An 18,952-nucleotide genomic window follows, 5' to 3' on the forward strand; every position below is an offset into this window, starting at 1 on the left:
GAACGCTTTCTAAATGAGTTCACTTTTATTTATTTGGAAATTTGAGTATGGCACGTAACTCTCTGGATACCATTCCAAGACAAAAATGATTCAGATTAAGAAGTTTTAAAAATCTTGAAATCGAAGTATGCCACTAATAAACATGAATTTATTATTATTTTTTTAATGTCAGGAAGCAGTAAATCAGTATCGTAAATACGTAACTGTAGACATCCGAGAGTTAAGGGACTAAAGGTAAGGGAGGTATTTGAAAGTCTGAATCAGGAAGGCGAGGTGACAAATTGGATGCGTAGAGTTTGGCGGAGATGCTGTAATTCCTGGGATGACTAGGGCTAGGATTTGTAAAAAGTTACTGATTCCCTCTTCCAGACATCTTACGTCACTATCCGGGTTCCCATCTGGTGAGAGAGCCACTGAGATACAGTATTTCAAGAGCTTGCTAGAGAGGCACAGGAAGTTGTCTGGAGTGAAGGCGGGGGGAGGGTGTGGCGGCCCGGGCTAAAGCTTCCTCCAAACAAAAGAAAATAGCACTTCCGGTCACGCCATCGTCGCGTCGCGGCGTTCTTCATCAAGGTGAGTGTAAAGAAAGGGACTGGTAATTTTCACAAGTGAGTCCGCAGACACCTCAGGGACGGTTTCCTCCTTGCTTCAACACGAGGTGGAAAGAATTCATCCCCAGGGTACACTGAGGGATGTTTCTGACGCTTGTGGTTCCGATCGCTCACTCTCTCCTCTCTCTTACGCCTCAGGAGATGGCTGGCCGTCATCCCCTTCCGCCTTCTGACTCTCGTGGTCCTTTTATCCCTGATTATTCTTCACTTCTCCTCTTTATCCCGAATCCTCTAACCAGTCTTTCTGAGTTTGGGTCATTCCCTCTACCACCGATTTCTTTCCTACCTCTTACTCCCACCTTCCAACCCGCTCCCCTCTTAGCCTCAGAACTTTTGCTACCTCCTTCCCCCACTCTGAACCTACATTCTTCCTTCTTTTTTCTTTTGACCCCAGTATTTTACTCCCCCTGAAGACTTCTGATCTCTTCGGTCCCACTCCTGCAGAGGCCGGTGAATTATATACTTTCTGAAATTAGATGTGACTTCAATTTCAAGGGCAAGGCTGGCTTTTGTTCTTTTTAAAAATAAGAAAAGGAGCAGAAATTTTAGAGCTCTCAGAGACATAGGAACTTGTTCAAATTATGTCCTTTTATGTATTTATTTTTTACCCAAAACGAAATCACATATCAGGTATTGCACTGGTTTCAGCCCTCCACTCATGACACTTAAAAAAATTTTGGTATACAATTGAATCCCCAAATTTTTAGAGTGGCAAACATAGTGGATTTTGCCTATAATTTGGTGTCAGCTTTAGAGGCTGGAAGCTTTCCCATCCCCTTTAGAATTTCTCACAGAGCAGAAATGGTTGACAGATATGACATCCAATCACAAATTTATCGTTTCATATGAGTTCGGTTTATTATGTAAATCTTTTTCTGGTGTCCAGTAGCAACATTGAAGAGCAAGTTGGCAGAATTTTCAGGCAAAGATTTTTTTCTAGGAGCTTCGCATGTATTATCTATTTGGTGCAATATGAACTTTGTCTTTTTTTTTCATTTGTTGCAATGTGAAATGTATTTTTCTGCTCCATTTATCATGTGTAATTTGTCTTGCGAGAATATTCATTAATTATCACAATTTATTATTTCAGTTCTTTACCCAAGGGAGAGGAAATGATCATTAAATTTATAATGAGTGTCAGGGATTTTTCAGGGTCTAAAGAGGAGTTTAACCAGAGATCTCTTTGAACAAGCAACTTATTCCCTCTTCCTCCTGTAGCTAATGTGTTAGGCTTGCCAAAATAAGAGATGATTCTTTTTTCTAGGCCAGGTATAATTTTCAGTTCTTTAATGAGGAGACTGAGGTTTCATGACACCAAAACACTTAGGAACTTTTTCAAAGGGTATTGCTGATGTCTATTTATTATCTATTCAAATCATAATTTAACAGCACTTAAATATCACACTGGCTTTAACCCACTGGGTGTGCATCCATCCATCCATTCATTCAAGAGTTTTTTTATTGAATAGCTTTTATACGCCAGACAGTGTTTTAAGCACTGAGGATACAACAGTGGAAAATAAAAACAAGAACAAAGTCCTTTAAACTACTCGAGAGACAATAAGTGAATATATAAGAAATATATAATAGATTGTACTATGTTAGATAGGATGGTCAGGAAGGCCTCCCTGGTATCGTGACATATGAGCAGAAACCTAAAGGAAGAGAGAGCACAAACTATACAGTTACTAGTGGAAAAATAGGGTATATCTATGACAGTGTCTCTGCATTTGTTGGTCACTCTGCTTCCAACATTCCCTCTCCTCCCTTCTGCTTGTGGTCACTTTACTGCATAGCATTAATGAACCACTCTGCATACTCAGATGATCTAATCTGTCCGTGTAAATTCCCCATATTCTCTTCTGCTTGGCTAGCTTCTTGCTACCATTTAAGTGAATTGTCAGTTACCAGCCCCTCTAGGAAGACGTATCTCTGTCTCTATCCTCACCTCTTCCTCAGTCTGTTTATTTGTGGTGCATTGTGTGCTGTCCTACAGCATACTTGCTTTCCTCTCTCACTGCTCTTATCACTGCATGTTCATAATATGTTGCCCATAAATGTTTGGTATGGTAAATTGAAATGAATTTAGTGGCTCCCTAATCAATGTTCAAAACCACTCTCTAAAGTCAGTATCATCATTGTCATTTTCCTGATGATAAAACCAAGACTCAGGTGGATAGTAACTTGGTAGTGGAGTTAATGGAGTTAAAGTGTGTCAGACACTTAGTCCTGGCCTGGTCCTCTCTTTCTCTGTCTCTTTTCATTAATGAGAAATAGAAAATACACAGAATATTTTATTTTATTAGAAATAGTCTGGGTATAAAAATTTCATTTTGTAAGTTTCCTTTCACAAGTCAGATTATATCAGGTGCTTGATTTACTTCCTAGTTATAAATATTAAGAACTGAGAGGTGTGATTACTCTTTTTACTTGAATATTTTTTAATAAAATATTTAAACAAGCATAAGTTGAAAGAAGAGTACAATTAATACTTTTATACTCTGAACCTAGATTCAACAGTTGTTAACTTTTGCCATATTAGCTCACTTATTCACTGACTTGCTCACTATTCATCCATCCAATTTTTAAAAATTGAAGTATACTGTTTTATCTATTTTTTGATCTATTTTGGCTGAACCATTTGAGATTTGTAGGCATTATTTTTAAGTAAACTTAAATACATGCAGAAAGGTGCACATATAAGTGTACAGCTCAAAGCATTTTCACCCCTGTGTAACCTACCATATGATCTATCAATTCCACTCCTGGGTATATATCCAGAAAAAATGAAAACACTAGTTCGAAAAGATGCATGCACCCCAGTGTCCATAGCACCACTAATTACAATAGCCAGGATATGGAAGCAACTCAAGTATCCATCAACAGATGAATGGATAAAGATGTGGTGTATATATACAATGGAATATTACTCAGCCATAAAAAAGAATGAAATCCTGCCATTTGCAGCAATGTGTATGGACCTGGAGAATATTATGCTTAGTGAAATAAGTGAGACAGAAAGACGAATACATTATGGTATCACTTATATGTGGAATCTAAAAAATAATACAAATGAATGTATATAGCCAAACAGAAACAGACTTAGAGATATAGAAAACAAACTAGTGGTTACCAGAAGGGAGAGGGGCAAATTACAGGTATGGGATTAACAGATACAAACTACTATGTATAAAATAGATAAGCAAGGAGGATATGTTGTATAGCACAGGGAATTATAGCCATAATCTTGTAATAATTTTAATGCAGTATAATCTATAAAAATATTGTCACTGTGCTGTACACCTGAAACTAATATAATATTGTAAGTCAACTATACTTCAGTAAAAAAAAAATAGAAAATGATCAGTATTTGAAATCCCTTGAATGTATTCCCTACCAGTCACAAACTAAACTCCAAATTAATCACATCTTGGCTTCTATCACTGTATAATAATTTTGCCTGTTTTTGGACTCTATAAAAATATAATAGTATAGTATGTATTTTTTGGTGTTTGACTTACTTGGCTTAAGATTTTGCTTTTGAGATTGATCCAAGTTATTGGACGTAGTAGTAATTCCGTCATTCTTATTGCGTGTATTCCATTGTGTGAATATACCACAACTGATGGGCATTTTGGTTTTTTACATCTTTGGCCTGCAAATAGTACTGTAAACATTCTAGAACATGTCTTTTGGTGATTATATGCACAGCTTTCTGTTGAGCATACACCTAATAGTAGAATTGATGAATCACAGGTTATGGATAAGATTAGCTTTAGTAGATACTGCCAATTGGTTTTCCAAATTGGTTGTACTAAAAAACTCCTAATAGAAAATTTTAAGAGTTCCATTTGCTCTAGAATATTGCCAACACTTGTCATTGTGTTGTCTTTCTAAGGAAAAAAAAAGTAGCCATTCTAGTGGTTATTAATGGTACCTCATTGTGGTTTTAATTTGCATATCTCTGGTGATAAATGTGTGTCTTTTCATGTTTGTTGGCCTGGGTATCTTTTTTTTGAGGTGCCTGTTCAAGTCTTTTGACCACTTTTTCTCTTTGACTATCCTTTTCTTATTGATTTGTAGGAGATCTTTCTATATTAAGGATGTGAATACTTGTTAGATCTATTTATTTGCAAATCTCAGTTGCTTGCATTTTCAGTCTCTTAATGGTGTCTTTTGATGAACTGAATACAGGCACACCTTGGTTTGGTTCTAGACCATTGCAATAAAGTGAATATCACAATAAAGCAAGTCTTATGAAATTTTTGGTTCCCAAGTACATATAAAAGTTAATTTTACACTATGCTGTAGTATAGTAAGTGTGCAATAGCATTGTCTAAAAAACAATGTACATACCTTAATTAAAAGATACTTTATTACTAAAAAAAGTTAACCATCATCTGACAACATAGGGTTGCCACAAACCTTTAATTTGTAAAAAATGCAATATCTGTGAAGTGCACTAAAACAAGATATGCCTGTATCTCAATTTTAATATTGTTCAATTTATAATTTTTCCCCTTCATGAGTAGTGCTTGTTTGTCCTGGTTAAGAAATCTTTGCCTTTCCCAAGGTCATAAAGATAGTTTTCTATGTGGTATTACTGTTTAATCTCATTTATATTTCCAATTCATTTGATATTCATTTTATTGTATGTTGCCAGTATGAGTTATGGATATAGGTAAAGGCCCACTGTTTTGTTGTTATTGTTGAAACAGACATACAGTCAATCCAATACCACTTATTGAAAAGATCATCCTTTCCCTCCTATAGTGTCATCATCTTTTTCATAAATCAAAGGTTAGGTTATATATGACTGTTTGTTTCTGGATTCTGTTCATTTTGGTTTCTCTATTCTTATATGAGTACCACTGTTATAATTAATGTAACTTTATAATGTATCTTATTTATGGTCAGTAAGTCCTACAATTTAGCTCTTTTTCTTCAATAATGCTTTGGTTATTCTTTTCTTTTTTTATCGGTATGCGGGCCTCTCACTGTTGTGGCCTCTCCCGTTGCAGAGCACAGGCTCCGGACGCGCAGGCTCAGCGGCCATGGCTCACGGGCCTAGCCGCCTCGCGGCATGTGGGATCTTCCCGGGCTGGGGCACGAACCCGTGTCCCCTGCATCGGCAGACGGACTCTCAACCACTGCACCACCAGGGAAGCCCTATTCTTGGCCTTTTGAATTCCAGTATACATTGCTGAATCAGCTTGTCAGTTTTCACAAAAATCTTTCTTGGCATTATGATTGAGATACCATTTTAACAGATCAGTTTGAAGAGCACATATGGCACTTTCCCCATAAATATCTCAGTGTTCATCTCCTAATAATAGGAACATTTTGTAAATAATTTAATTGCCATTATCTCACTAAGAAAAATTAACAATAATTCCCTAATATCATCTAATACCTACCTACTCCATTTTCAAATTAATTTTTTTCCCCACAACTATTTTATACTTGGTATTTAAAACCATCAACCAACATAATGTGTTTTTTTTTAACATCTTTATTGGAGTATAATTGCTTTGCAATGTTGTGTGTGTTTCTGCTGTATAACAAAGTGAATCAGCTATGTGTATACATATATCCACATATCCGTTCCCGCTTGAATCTCCCACCTTCCCTATCCCACCACACTAGGCGGTCACAAAACAGCGAGCTGATCTCCCTGTGCTAGGCAGCTGCTTCCCACTATCTATCTATTTTACATTTGGTAGTGTATATATGTCATTGCTGCTCTCTCACTTTGTCCCAGCTTACCCTTCCCCCTCCCCATGTCATCAAGTCCGTTCTGTACTTCTGCGTCTTTATTCCTGTCCTGCCCCTAGGTTCATGAGAACCATTTTTTTTTTTTAGATTCCGTATACATGTGTTAGCATATGGTATTTGTTTTTTCTTTCTGACTTACTTCACTCTATGACAGACTCTACATCCATCCACCTCACTACAAATAACTCAATTTCGTTTTTTATGGCTGAGTAATATTCCACTGTATATATGTGCCACATCTTCTTTATCCATTCACATGTCAATGGACACTTAGGTTGCTTCCATGTCCTGGCTATTGTAAATAGAGCTGCAATGAACATTGTGGTACATGACTCTTTTTGAATTATGGTTCTCTTAGGGTACATGCCCAGTAGTGGGATTGCTGGGTCATATGGTAGTTCTAGTTTTAGTTTCTTAAGGAACCTCCATACTGTTCTCCATAGTGGCTGTATCAATTTACATTCCCACCAACAGTGCAAGAGGGTTCTCTTTTCTCCACACCCTCTCCAGCATTTATTGTTTGTAGGTTTTTTGATGATGGCCATTCTGACTGGTGTGAGGTGATACCTCATTGGAGTTTTGATTTGCATTTCTCTAATGATTAGTGATGTTGAGCATCCTTTCATGTGTTTGTTGGCAATCTGTATATCTTCTTTGGAGAAATGTCTATTTAGGTTTTCCACCCATTTTTGGATTGGTTTGTTTGTTTTTTTGATATTGAGCTGCATGAGCTGCTTATATATTTTGGAGATTAATCCTTTGTCAGTTGCTTCATTTGCAAACATTTGCTCCCATTCTGAGGGTTGTCTTTTCTTCTTGTTTATGGTTTCCTTTGCTGTGCAAAAGCTTTGAAGTTTCATTAGGTCCCATTTGTTTATTTTTGTTTTTATTTCCATTTCTCTAGGAGGTGGGTCAGAAAGGATCTTGCTGTGATTTATGTCACAGAGTGTTCTGCCTGTGTTTTCCTCTAAGAGTTTGATAGTGTCTGGCCTTACATTTAGGTCTTTAATCCATTTTGAGTTTATTTTTGTATATGGTGTTAGGGAGTATTCTAATTTCATTCTTTCACATGTAGCTGTTCAGTTTTCCCAGCACCACTTACTGAAGAGGTTGTCTTTTCTCCATGGTTTATTCTTGCCTCCTTTATCAAAAATGAGGTGACCATATGTGCGTGGGTTTATCTCTGGGCTTTCTATCCTGTTCCATTGATCTATATTTCTGTTTTTGTGCCAGTACCATACTGTCTTGATTACTGTAGCTTTGTAGTGTACTCTGAAGTCAGGGAGCCGACTTCTCCAGCTCCGTTTTTCTTTCTCAAGCTTGCTTTGGCTATTTGGGGTCTTTTGTGTTTCCATACTAATCGTGAAATTTTTTGTTCTAGTTCTGTGAAAAATGCCGTTGGTAGTTTGATAGGGATTGCATTGATTCTATAGATTGCTTTGGGTAGTATAATCGGTTTCACAGTGTTGATTCTTCCAATCCAAAAACATGGTATAGCTCTCCCATCTGTTTGTATCGTCTTTAATTTCTTTCACCAGTGTCTTATAGTTTTCTGCATAGAGGTCTTTTGTCTCCTTAGGTAGGTTTATTCCTAGGTTTTTTATTCTTTTTGTTGCAGTGGAAAATGGGAGTGTTTCCTTAATTTCTCTTTCAGATTTTTCGTCATTAGTGTATAGGAATGCAAGAGTTTCTGTGCATTAGTTTTGTATCCTGCTGCTTTACCAAATTCACCTCTAGCAGTTTTTTGGTAGCATCTTTAGGATTCTCTATGTATAGTATCATGTCATCTGCAAAGAGTGACAGCTTTACTTCTTCTTTTCTGATTTGGGTTCCTTTTATTTCTTTTTCTTCTCTGATTGCTGTGGCTAAAAGTTCCAAAACTATGTTGGATAATAGTAGTGAGTGTGTACAACCCTGTCTTGTTTCTGATCTTTGAGGAAATGGTTTCAATTTTTCACCATTGAGAACGTTGCTGGCTGTGGGTTTGTAATATATGGACTTTATTATGTTGAGGTAAGTTCCCTTTATGCCTACTTTCTGAGGGCTTTTTATAATAAATGGGTGTTGAATTTTCTCAAAAGCTTTTTTTTCATCTATTAAGATGATCATATGGTTCTTCTCCTTCAGTTGGTTAATATGGTGTATCACATTGATTGATTTGTGTATATTGAAGAATCCTTGCATTCCTGGGATAAACCCCAGTTGATTATGGTGTGTGATTCTTTTAATGTGCTGTTGGATTCTGTTTGCTAGTATTTTGTTGAGGATTTTTGCATCTATGTTCATTAGTAATATTGGCCTGTAGTTTTTGTTTTTTGTGACATCTTTGTTTGGTTTGGGAGTGTTCCTCCCTCTGCTATGTTTTGGAGGAATTATAGGTGTTAGCTCTTCTCTAAATGTGTGATAGAATTCGCCTGTGAAGTCCTCTGGTCCTGGGCTTTTGTTTGTTGGAAGATGTTTAATCACAGTCTCAATTTCAGTGCTTGTGATTGGTCTGTTCATATTTTCTACTTCTTCCTGGTTCAGTCTCAGAAAGTTGTGCTTTTCTAAGAATTTGTCCATATCTTCCAGGTTGTCCATTTTATTGGCATATAGTTGCTTGTAGTAATCTTCATGATCCTTTGTATTTCTGCAGTGTCAATGTTGCTTCTCCATTTTCATTTCTAATTCTATTGATTTGAGTCTTCTGCCTTTTTTTCTTGATGAGTCTGGCCAATGGTTTATCAATTTTGTTTATCTTCTTAAAGAACCAGCTTTTAGTTTTATTGATCTTTGCTATCATTTTCTTCATTTCTTTTTCATTTATGTCTGATCTGATCTTTATGATTTCTTTCTGCTAACTTTGGGGGTTTTTTTGTTCTTCTTTCTCTAATTACTTTAGGTGTAAGGTTAGGTTGTTTATTTCAGATGTTTCTTGAGGTTGGATTTTATTGGTATAAACTTCCCTCTTAGAACTGCTTTTGCTGCATCCCATAGGTTTTGGGTCATCGCGTTTTCATTGTCACTTGTTTCTAGGTATTTTTTGATTTCTTCTTTGATGTCTTCAGTGATCTCTTGGTTATTTAGTAGTGTATTGTTTAGCCTACATGTGTTTGTAATTTTTACAGATTCTTTCCTGTAATTGGTATCTAGTCTCATAGCGTTGTGGTCAGAAAAGATACTTGATATGATTTCAATTTTCTTAAATTTACCAAGGCTTGATTTGTGACCCAATATATGATCTATCCTGGAGAATGTTCCATGAGCACTTGAGAAGAATGTGTATTCTGTTGTTTTTGGGTTGAATGTCCTATAAATATCAAATAAATCCATCTTGTTTCTTGTGTCATTTAAAGCTTGTGTTTCCTTATTTATTTTCATTTTGGATGATCTGTCCATTGGTGAAAGTGGGGTGTTAAATCCCCTACTATTACTGTGTTACTGTCGATTTCCCCGTTCATGGTTGTTAGCATTTGCCTTATGTATTGAGGTGCTCCTATGTTGGGTGTATAAATTTTACAAGTGTTATATCATTTTGGATTGATCCCTTGATCATTATGTAGTGTCCTCATTTGTCTTTTAGTTATGTTTATTTTAAAGTCTATTTTGTCTGATGTAAGAATTTCTCCTCCAGTTTTTTTTTTGATTTCCATTTGCATGGAATATCTTTTTCCCTCCCCCTAGTTTCAGTCTGTATGTGTCCCTAGGTGTGAAGTGGGTCGCTTGTAGACAGCATATATACGGGTCTTGTTTTTGTATCAATTCAGCCAGTCTATGTCTCTTGACAGGAGCATTTAACCATTCACATTTAAGGTAATTATTGATATGTATGTTCGTATTACCATTTTCTTCATTGTTTTGCGTTTGTTTTTGTATGTATTTTTCTTCTCTTGTGTTTCCTGCCTAGAGAAGTTCCTTTAGCATTTGTTGTAAAGCTGGTTTCGTGGTGCTGAAATCTCTTAACCTTTGCCTGTCTGTAAAGGTTATAATTTATCCTTTGAATCTGAATGAGATCCTTGCTGGGAAGAGTAACCTTGGTTGTAGTTTTTTCCCTTTCATCACTTTAAATATGTCCTGCCAGTCCCTTCTGGCTTACAGAGTTTCTGCTGTAATATCAGCTGTTAACTTTATGGGTGTTCCCTTGTATGTTATTTGTTGCTTTTCCCTTGCTACTTTGAATATTTTTTCTTAGTATTTAATTTTTGATAGTTTGATTAATATGTGTTTTGGCGTTTTTCTCTTGAATTTATCCTGTATGGGACTCTGTGCTTCCTGGACTTGATTGCCTATTTCCTTTCCCATATTAGGGAAGTTTTCAACTATAATCTCTTCAAATATTTTCTCAGTCCCTTTCGTTTTCTCTTCTTCTTCTGGGATCCCTATAATTCAAATGTTGGTGCGTTTAATGTTGTCCCAGCGGTCTCTGAGACTGTCCTCAATTCTTTTCATTCTTTTTTCTATATTCTGCTCTGACATTGTTATCTTTTTTCTTTATTCTGCTCTGCCATTGTTATTTCCCCTATTTTATCTTCCAGGTCACTTATCCGTTCTTCTGCCTCAGTTATTCTGCTATTGATTCCTTCTAGAGAATTTTTAATTTCACTTATTGTGTTGTTCGTCATTGTTTGTTTAGTCTTCAGTTCTCCTAGGTCCTTGTTAAACGCTTCTTGTATTTTCTATTTCCAAGATTTTGGAGTATTTTTGCTATCATTACTTGAATTCTTTTTCAGGTAGAATGCCTATTTCCTCTTCATTTGTTTGGTCTGGTGGGTTTTTACCTTGCTCCTTCATGTGCTGTGTGTTTTTCTGCCTTCTCATTTTACTTTACTTACTGTGTTTGGGGTCTCCTTTTTGCAGGCTGCAGGTTCATAGTTCCCATTGTTTTTGGTGTCTGCCTGCAGTGGGTGAGGTTGGTTCAGTGGCTTGTGTAGGCTTCCTGTTAGAAGGGACTAGTGCCTTTGTTCTTGTGGGGGTGGCTGGATCTTGTCTTTTTGGTGGGCAGTGTTGCATCTGGTGGTGTGTTTTGGGGTATCTGTGAACTTAGTATGATTTTAGGCACCCTCTCTGCTAATGGGTGGGGTTGTGTTCCTGTCTTGCTAGTTGTTTGGCATGGGGCGTCCAGCACTGGAGTTTGCTGGCTGTTGGATGGACCTGGGTCTTAGCTTTGAGACAGAGATCTCCGGGAGAGCTCTTGCTGATTGATATTACATGCAGCCGGGAGGTTTTTGGTGGTCCAGTGTCCTGAACTCGGCTCTCCCACCTCAGAGGCTTAGGCCTGACACCAGGCCAGAGCACCAAGACCTTGTCAGCCACATGGCTGCCGAATCAACTAGCCCTGAAAATGGATGGCGCTGGAGCGTGGGGCCCACACCCTCCATTGCTGGCAGATGGAGAGTGTGGGAGAGGTCAGGGGTGACAATGCAGTGTCCTAACATGTTTTTATATTTCTTAAGATTTTATTGTCATCATTTTCTATATTTTATTGAACTTGTTATATATTTAGTACTTTTCAATTCATTGCATTCATTGTTTCTTCTATTGCTCAAACTATCAAGTTTGGAAGGAGCCAGTTGGAAGTCTTTCACATTGGCTTGTGTTTTTTTTTTAATTGAAATTTTCAGATAGATTTAAAGTAGAAAATAGTAAAACACACACACACACCCAAAAACTGTGCATGACTCTATTCCTAAGCTTCAACAAGTAATACCATTTTGCCAATTTTGTTTGATCTTTTCTCCTGACCCACTTTTTTCACTGGGACATATTAAAGCAATCCCACCCATCCTGTCATTGCACAGATAAATAACTTATTCTGTATCCCTAACTCATAGGTGCGTTATATAAGGAACCACTAGGCCATTATATTTACCTAATAAGTTTAATAATAATTCTTTATATTATCTAATGCTCAGTCCATATTCAAATTTCCATGATTGTCTTAAAAATGTCTATTTACAGTAGCTTTTTAAAATATATGTCCAAAGGCCATTTATTGCTACTGGATGTTTTTCTCTTGAGTCTCCTTTCCTATAAATCCTCTATACACCCCTCCCCAGCCCCAATTTTAAAGACCATTGATTTATTGGAGAAACTAAATCATTTGTCTGATTGACAAATGGATTTAGATGATTGCTTCTTTGAGGTGGTTTTTATTGTGTTTTCCCCTCCTCATGTTTCCTGTTCACTGGCATTTAGAGCTAGAGGCTTGAGTAGATTCAGTTTATTTTTTAAGGGAAAGAATCATTTCAGGCAGTGTTACACACTTTCTTTTGCATTTCATCATGTGTCATTTTATCTTTTTAACTGATGCTGGGATTGATTTGTGTTTGCAGGTGATCTCAGCATGATACCTCCATTGTAGCATTTCCTACCACCCTTTCTCCTGTTGATTTTAGCAGCCATTGAAGATAATTGTCTAATTCATTATTTCAGTAGTGGTTGGAAAGTAGTGGTCTAATTCTAGCACTCATTCTCCATTTGTTAGCTGGGATTATTTTATAAAGGAGACCTTTTCCTTACCAGGTATATTTTTCATCCTGAAATATGTTTCATGAAAAGAAAGTCAAGATTTACAAACAGAAATAGACTCACAGACATAGAAAACTAACTTATGGTTATCAAAGGGGATAGCAGGGTTGGGGGGAGGGAGAGATAAATTAGGAGTTTTGGATTAATGTATGCATACTACTATATATAAAATAGGTAAACAACAAGGACCTACTCTATAGCACAGGGAACCATACCCAATATCTTATAAAAACCTATAATGGAAAAGAATCTGAAAAATTATGTATATATTATATATATATACATTTTCACATGTGTGTGTAAATGAATCGCTTTGCCATACACTTGAAACTAACAGAATATTGTAAGTTAACTATACTTCAGTTAAAAAATGAGTTAACGTTAAAAAAAAGATAAATACTTTTTTATCATTTATTAATTTTCAGAGAATTGGTTTCCTAGAGACCTTCATTGTTTAATATCATTAGGAATTCATGGATTTTTATGTAGTTAATGTGTATCCATTGTGATTAAAAAATGTTTTTTACTGTGGTTGATTTACAATATTGTTTTAGTTTCATGTACAGCAAAGTGATTCAGTTACATTTTTATTCAGATTATTTTCCATTATAGGTTATTACAAGATATTAAATATAGTTCTCTGTGCTATACAGTAAATCCTTGTTACTTATCTATTTTATATATAGTAGTGTGTATCTATTAATCCCATACTCCTAATTTATCCCTCCTCCCCCCCTCTTTCCCCTGTGGTAATTATAAGTTTGTTTTCTATGTCTGTGAGTCTGTTTCTGTTTTTTTAAATTTATTTATTTTTATTTTTATTTATTTTTGGCTGTGTTGGATCTTTGTTGCTGAGTGCAGGCTTTAGTTGGGCGAGTGGGGGCTGCTCTTCTCTGCGGTGCGCGGGTTTCTCATTGCGGTGGCTTCTCTTGTTGGGGAGCATGAGCTCTAGGCACGCAGGCTTCAGTAGTTGTGGCTTGCGGGCTCTAGAGCACAGGCTCAGTAGTTGTGGCGCATAGGCTTAGTTGCTCCGCGGCGTGTGGGATCTTCCCGGACCAGGGCTCGAACCCGTGTCCCCTGCATTGACAGGTGGATTCTTCCCACCAGGGAAGCCCTGTTTCTCTTTTGTAAATAGATTCATTTGTATTATTTTTTAGATTCCACCTGTAAGTGATATCATATGATATTTGTCTTTCTCTGCCTGACTTACTTCACTTAGTGTGATATTCTTTAGATCCATCCATGTTCCGGTGGCAATATTTCATTTTTTAAGTCTGAGTAGTATTCCATTGTATAGAAATACCATATCTCTTAAGCCTGTAGTCTGTTGATGGGCACTTGGGTTGCTTCCATGTCTTGGCTATTGTAAATAGTGCTGATATAAGCATTGGCGTGCATATATTTCTTTGAATTAGAGTTTTTGTCTTTTCCAGATACATGCCCATGAGTGGGATTGCTGGATCATAGGATAGTTCTATTTTTAGTGTTTTAAGGAATCTCTGTACTGTTTTCCATAGTGGCTGCACCAATTTACATTCCCACCAACTGTGTAGGAGGGTTCCCTTTTCTGCACACTCTTTCCAGTACTGATTATTTGTAGCATTATGATTTTTTTGATGCTCAAATTGTGCCATTTTATTTTATTTATTTATTTTAAATATTTTTTATTTTTAATTATATTTTTATTTATTTGGCTGCGTTGGGTCTTCGTTGCTGCACTTGGGCTTTCTCTAGTTGCGGCAAGTCGGGGGCTACTCTTCATTTTGGGGCATGGGCTTCTTATTGCACTGGCTTCTCTTGTTGCAGAACATGGGCTCTAGGCACGCAGGTATCAGTAGTTGTGGCACGTGGGCTCAGCAGTTGTGGCTCATGGGCTCTAGAGAGCAGGCTCAGTAGTCATGGCGCACAGCCTCAGTTGCTCTGCAGCATGTGGATCTTTCTGGACCAGGGATCGAACCCGTGTCTTCTGCATTGTCAGGTGGATTCTTAACAACTGTGCCACCAGGGAAGTCCTATTTATTTTCTTAACTTAATTTTTATTGTAGTATAGTTGCTTTACAATGTTGTGTTAGCTTCTACTGTACAGCAAAGTGAATCAGCTATACGTATACATGTATCCCCTCTCTTTTGGATTTCCTTCCCATTTAGGTTACCACAGAGCATTGAGTAGAGTTCCCTGAGCTATACATTAGGGTCTCATTAGTTACCTATTTTATACATAGTATCAATAGTTGTATATATGTCAATCCCAATCTCCCAGTTCATCTCACACCCCCCTTGGTGTCAATATATTTGTTCTCTACATCTGTGTCTCTATTTCTCCTTTGCAAATAAGATCATCTATACCATCTTTCTCGATTCCCCATAAATGCATTAATATACGATATTTGTTTTTCTCCTTCAGACTTACTTGACTCTGTATGACAATCTCTAGGTCCATCCATATCTCTACAAGTGACCCAATTTACTCCTTTTTATGGCTCAGTAATATTCCATTATATATACATACCACATCTTCTTTATCCATTCCTCTGTTGATGGACATTTAGGTTGCTTCCATGTCCTGGCTATTGTAAATAGTGCTGCAGTGAATATTGGGGTGCATGTATTTGTTGAGTTATGGCTTTTCTCTGGGTATATGCCCAGTAGTGGGGTTGCTAGGTCATATGTTAGTTCTATTTTTTAGTTTTTTAAGGAACCTCCAGACTGTTCTCCATAGTGGCCATATCAATTTACATTCCCACCAACAGTGCATGGTTCCCTTTTCTCCACACCCTCTCCAGCATTTATTGTTTGTAGATATTTTTTGATGATGGCCATTCTGACTGGTGTGAGATGATACCTCAGTGTAGTTTTGATTTGCATTTCTCTAATACTTAGTGATGTTGAGCACCTTTTCAGGTGTTTGTTGACCATCTGTATGTCTTCTTTGCAGAAATGTCTATTTACGTCTTCTGCCCATTTTTTGATTTGGTTGTGAGTTTTTTTTGGTATTTAGCTGCATGAGCTGTTTGTATATTTTGGAGATTAATCCTTTGTAAGTTGCTTTGTTTGCAAATATTTTCTCCCATTGTGAGAGTTGTCCTTTTGTCCTATTTACGGTTTCTCTTGCTGTGCAAAAGCTTTTAAGTTTAATTAGGTCCCATTTGTTTATTTTCGTTTTTATTTTCATTACTCTAGGTGGTGGCTCAAAAAAGATTTTGTTGCATTTTACATCAAGCAGTGTTTGCCTATGTTTTCCTCTAAGAGTTTTACAGTGTCTGACCTTACATTCAGGTCTTTAATCCATTTTGAGTTTATTTTTGTGTAAGATGTTAGGGAGTTTTCTAATTTCATTGTTTTACATGTAGCTGTCCAGTTTTCCCAGCACCACTTGTTGAAGAGGCTGTCTTTTCTCCATTGTGTATTCCTACCTCCTTTGTCATAGATTAGGCGACCATAAGTGTGTGGGTTTATCTGTGGGCTTTCTATACTGTTCCATTGATCTATATTTCTTTTTTTGTGTCAATACCATACTGTCTTCATTACTGTAGCTTGGTAGTATAGTCTGAAGTCAGTGATCCTGATTCCTCCGGCTCTATTTTTCTTTCGCAAAATTGCTTTGGCTTTTCGGCATCTTTTGTGTTTCCATACATAGTTCTTTGAAAAATGCGATTAGGAATTTGAAAGGGATTGCACTGAATCTGTAGATTACTATGAGTAGGATAGTCATTTTCTCAGTTATGTTTTTTTAACACCTTTATTGGAGTATAATTGCTTTACAATGGTCTGTTACTTTCTGCTTTATAACAAAGTGAATCAGCTATACGTATACATATATCCCCATATCTCCTCCCACTTGCTTCTCCCTCCCACCCGCCATATCCCACCCCTCTAGGTGGTCACAAATCACAGAGTTGATCTCCCTGTGCTATGTGGCTGCTTCCCGCTAGCTCTCTATTTTACATTTGGTAGTGTATATATGTCCATGCGACTGTCTCACTTAGTTCCAGCTTACCCTTCTCCCCGTGTCTTCAAGTCCATTCTCTACATCTGCGTCTATATTCCTGTCTTGCCCTTAGGTTCTTCAGAACCTTTTTTTTTTTTTAGATTCCATATATGTGTTAGCATATAGATTGTTTTTAACATCTTTATTGGAGTATAGTTGTTCTACAATGGTGTATTCGTTTCTGCTGTATAACAGTGAGTCAGCTATATGTATGCATATATCCCCATATCTCCTACCTCTTGGGCCTCCCTCCCATCCTCCCTATCCATCACCTCTAGGTGGTCACAAAGCACCAAGCCAATCTCCCTGTGCTATGCGGCTGCTTCTCGCTAGCTATCTATTTTACATTTCGTAGCGTATGTATGTCCATGCCACTCTTTTTCTTCCTCCCAGCTTACCCTTCACCCTCCCTGTGTCCTCAAATCCATTCTCTACATCTGCATCGTTTGTCCTGTCCTGCGCCTAGGAATTTGAGGACCGTTTTTGTTTTTTTTTTTTTAGATTCCATATATATGCGTTAGCATACGGTATATGTTTTTCTCTTTCTGACTTACTTCACTCTGTATGACAGTCTCTAGGTCCATCCACCTCACTACAAATAACTCAATTTCGTTTCTTTTTATGGCTGAGTAATATTCCATTGTATATATGTGCCACATCTTCTTTAGGCATTCATCAGTCAGTGGACACATAGGTTACTTCCCTGTCCTGGCTATTATAAATAGAGCCACAATGAACAATGTGGTACATGTCTCTTTTTGAATTATGGTTTTCTCAGGGTATATGCCCAGTAGTGAGATTGCTGGGTCGTATGGTAGTTCTATTTTTAGTTTTTTAAGGAACCTCCATACTGTTCTCCATAGTGGCTGTATCAATTTACATTCCCACCAACAGTGCAAGAGGGTTCTCTTTTCTCCACACCCTCTCCAGCATTTATTGTCTGTAGATTTTTGATGATGGCCATTCTGAGTGATGTGAGGTGATACCTCACTGTAGTTTTGATTTACATTTCTCTAATGATTATTGATGTTGAGCATCCTTTCCTGTGTTGGCAATCTGTATATCTTCTTTGGAGAAATGTCTGTTTAGGTCTTCTACCCGTTTTTGGATTGGGTTCTTTAGTTTTTAGTTATTGAGCTGCATGAGCTGCTTGTAAATTTTGGAGATTAATCCTTTGTCAGTTGCTTCATTTGTAGATATTTTCTCCCATTCTGAGGGTTGTCTGTTGGTCTTGTTTATGGTTTCCTTTGCTGTGCAAAAGCTTTTAAGTTTCATTGGTCCCATTTGTTTATTTTTGTTTATATTTCCATTTCTCTAGGAGGTGGGTCAAAAAGGATCTTGCTGTGATTTATGTCATAGGGTGGTCTGCCTATGTTTTCCTCTAAGAGTTTGATACTTTCTGGCCTTGCATTTAGGTCTTTAATTCATTTTTAGCTTATTTTTGTGTATGGTGTTAGGGAGTGTTCTAATCTCATACTTTTACATGTACTTGTCCAGTTTTCCCAGCACCACTTTCTGAAGAGGCTGTCTTTTCTCCACTGTATTTTCTTGCCTCCTTTATCAAAGATAAGGTGACCATATGTGTGGGAGTTTATCTCTGGGCTTTCTATCCTGTTCCCTTGATCTATATTTCTGTTTTTGTGCCAGTACCATACTGTCTTGATTACTGTAGCTTTGTAGTATAGTCAGAAGTCAGGGAGCCTGATTCCTCCAGCTCCATTTTTCGTTCTCAAGATTGCTTTGGCTATTCGGGGTCTTTTGTGTTTCCATACAAATTGTGAATTTTTTTGTTCTAGTTCTGTGAAAAATGCCAGTTGGAGTTTGACAGGGATTGCATTGAATCTGTAAATTGCTTTGGGTAGTAGAGTCATTTTCGCAATGTTGATTCTTCCAATCCAAGAACGTGGTATATCGCTCCATCTATTTGTATCATCTTTAATTTCTTTCATCAATGTCTTATAATTTTCTGCATACAGGTCTTTTGTCTCCTTAGGTAGGTTTATTCCTAGATATTTTATGCTTTTTGTTGCAGTGGTAAATGGGAGTGTTTTCTTAATTTCTCTCTCAGATT

At 37.1% G+C, this 18,952-nt stretch overlaps 1 protein-coding gene across 1 annotated transcript in view; it reads left to right on the forward strand.

Annotated features, from left to right (window-relative positions):
- Positions 1–540: 540 nt before the first annotated feature.
- Positions 541–18,952, forward strand: part of MAGED1 (MAGE family member D1) — a 73,486-nt gene continuing 55,074 nt past the window's right edge. Inside the window, exon 1 of the mRNA XM_029240415.1 lies at positions 541–573. The gene's annotated coding sequence lies outside the window, so the exon portion shown is untranslated. The remainder of the gene's footprint in view (positions 574–18,952) is intronic.

The sequence above is a fragment of the Monodon monoceros genome, unplaced genomic scaffold (assembly GCF_005190385.1).
Source record: "Monodon monoceros isolate NGI ecotype Baffin Bay Population unplaced genomic scaffold, NGI_Narwhal_1 Super_Scaffold_22, whole genome shotgun sequence".
Classification (NCBI taxonomy): Eukaryota; Metazoa; Chordata; class Mammalia; order Artiodactyla; family Monodontidae; genus Monodon; species Monodon monoceros.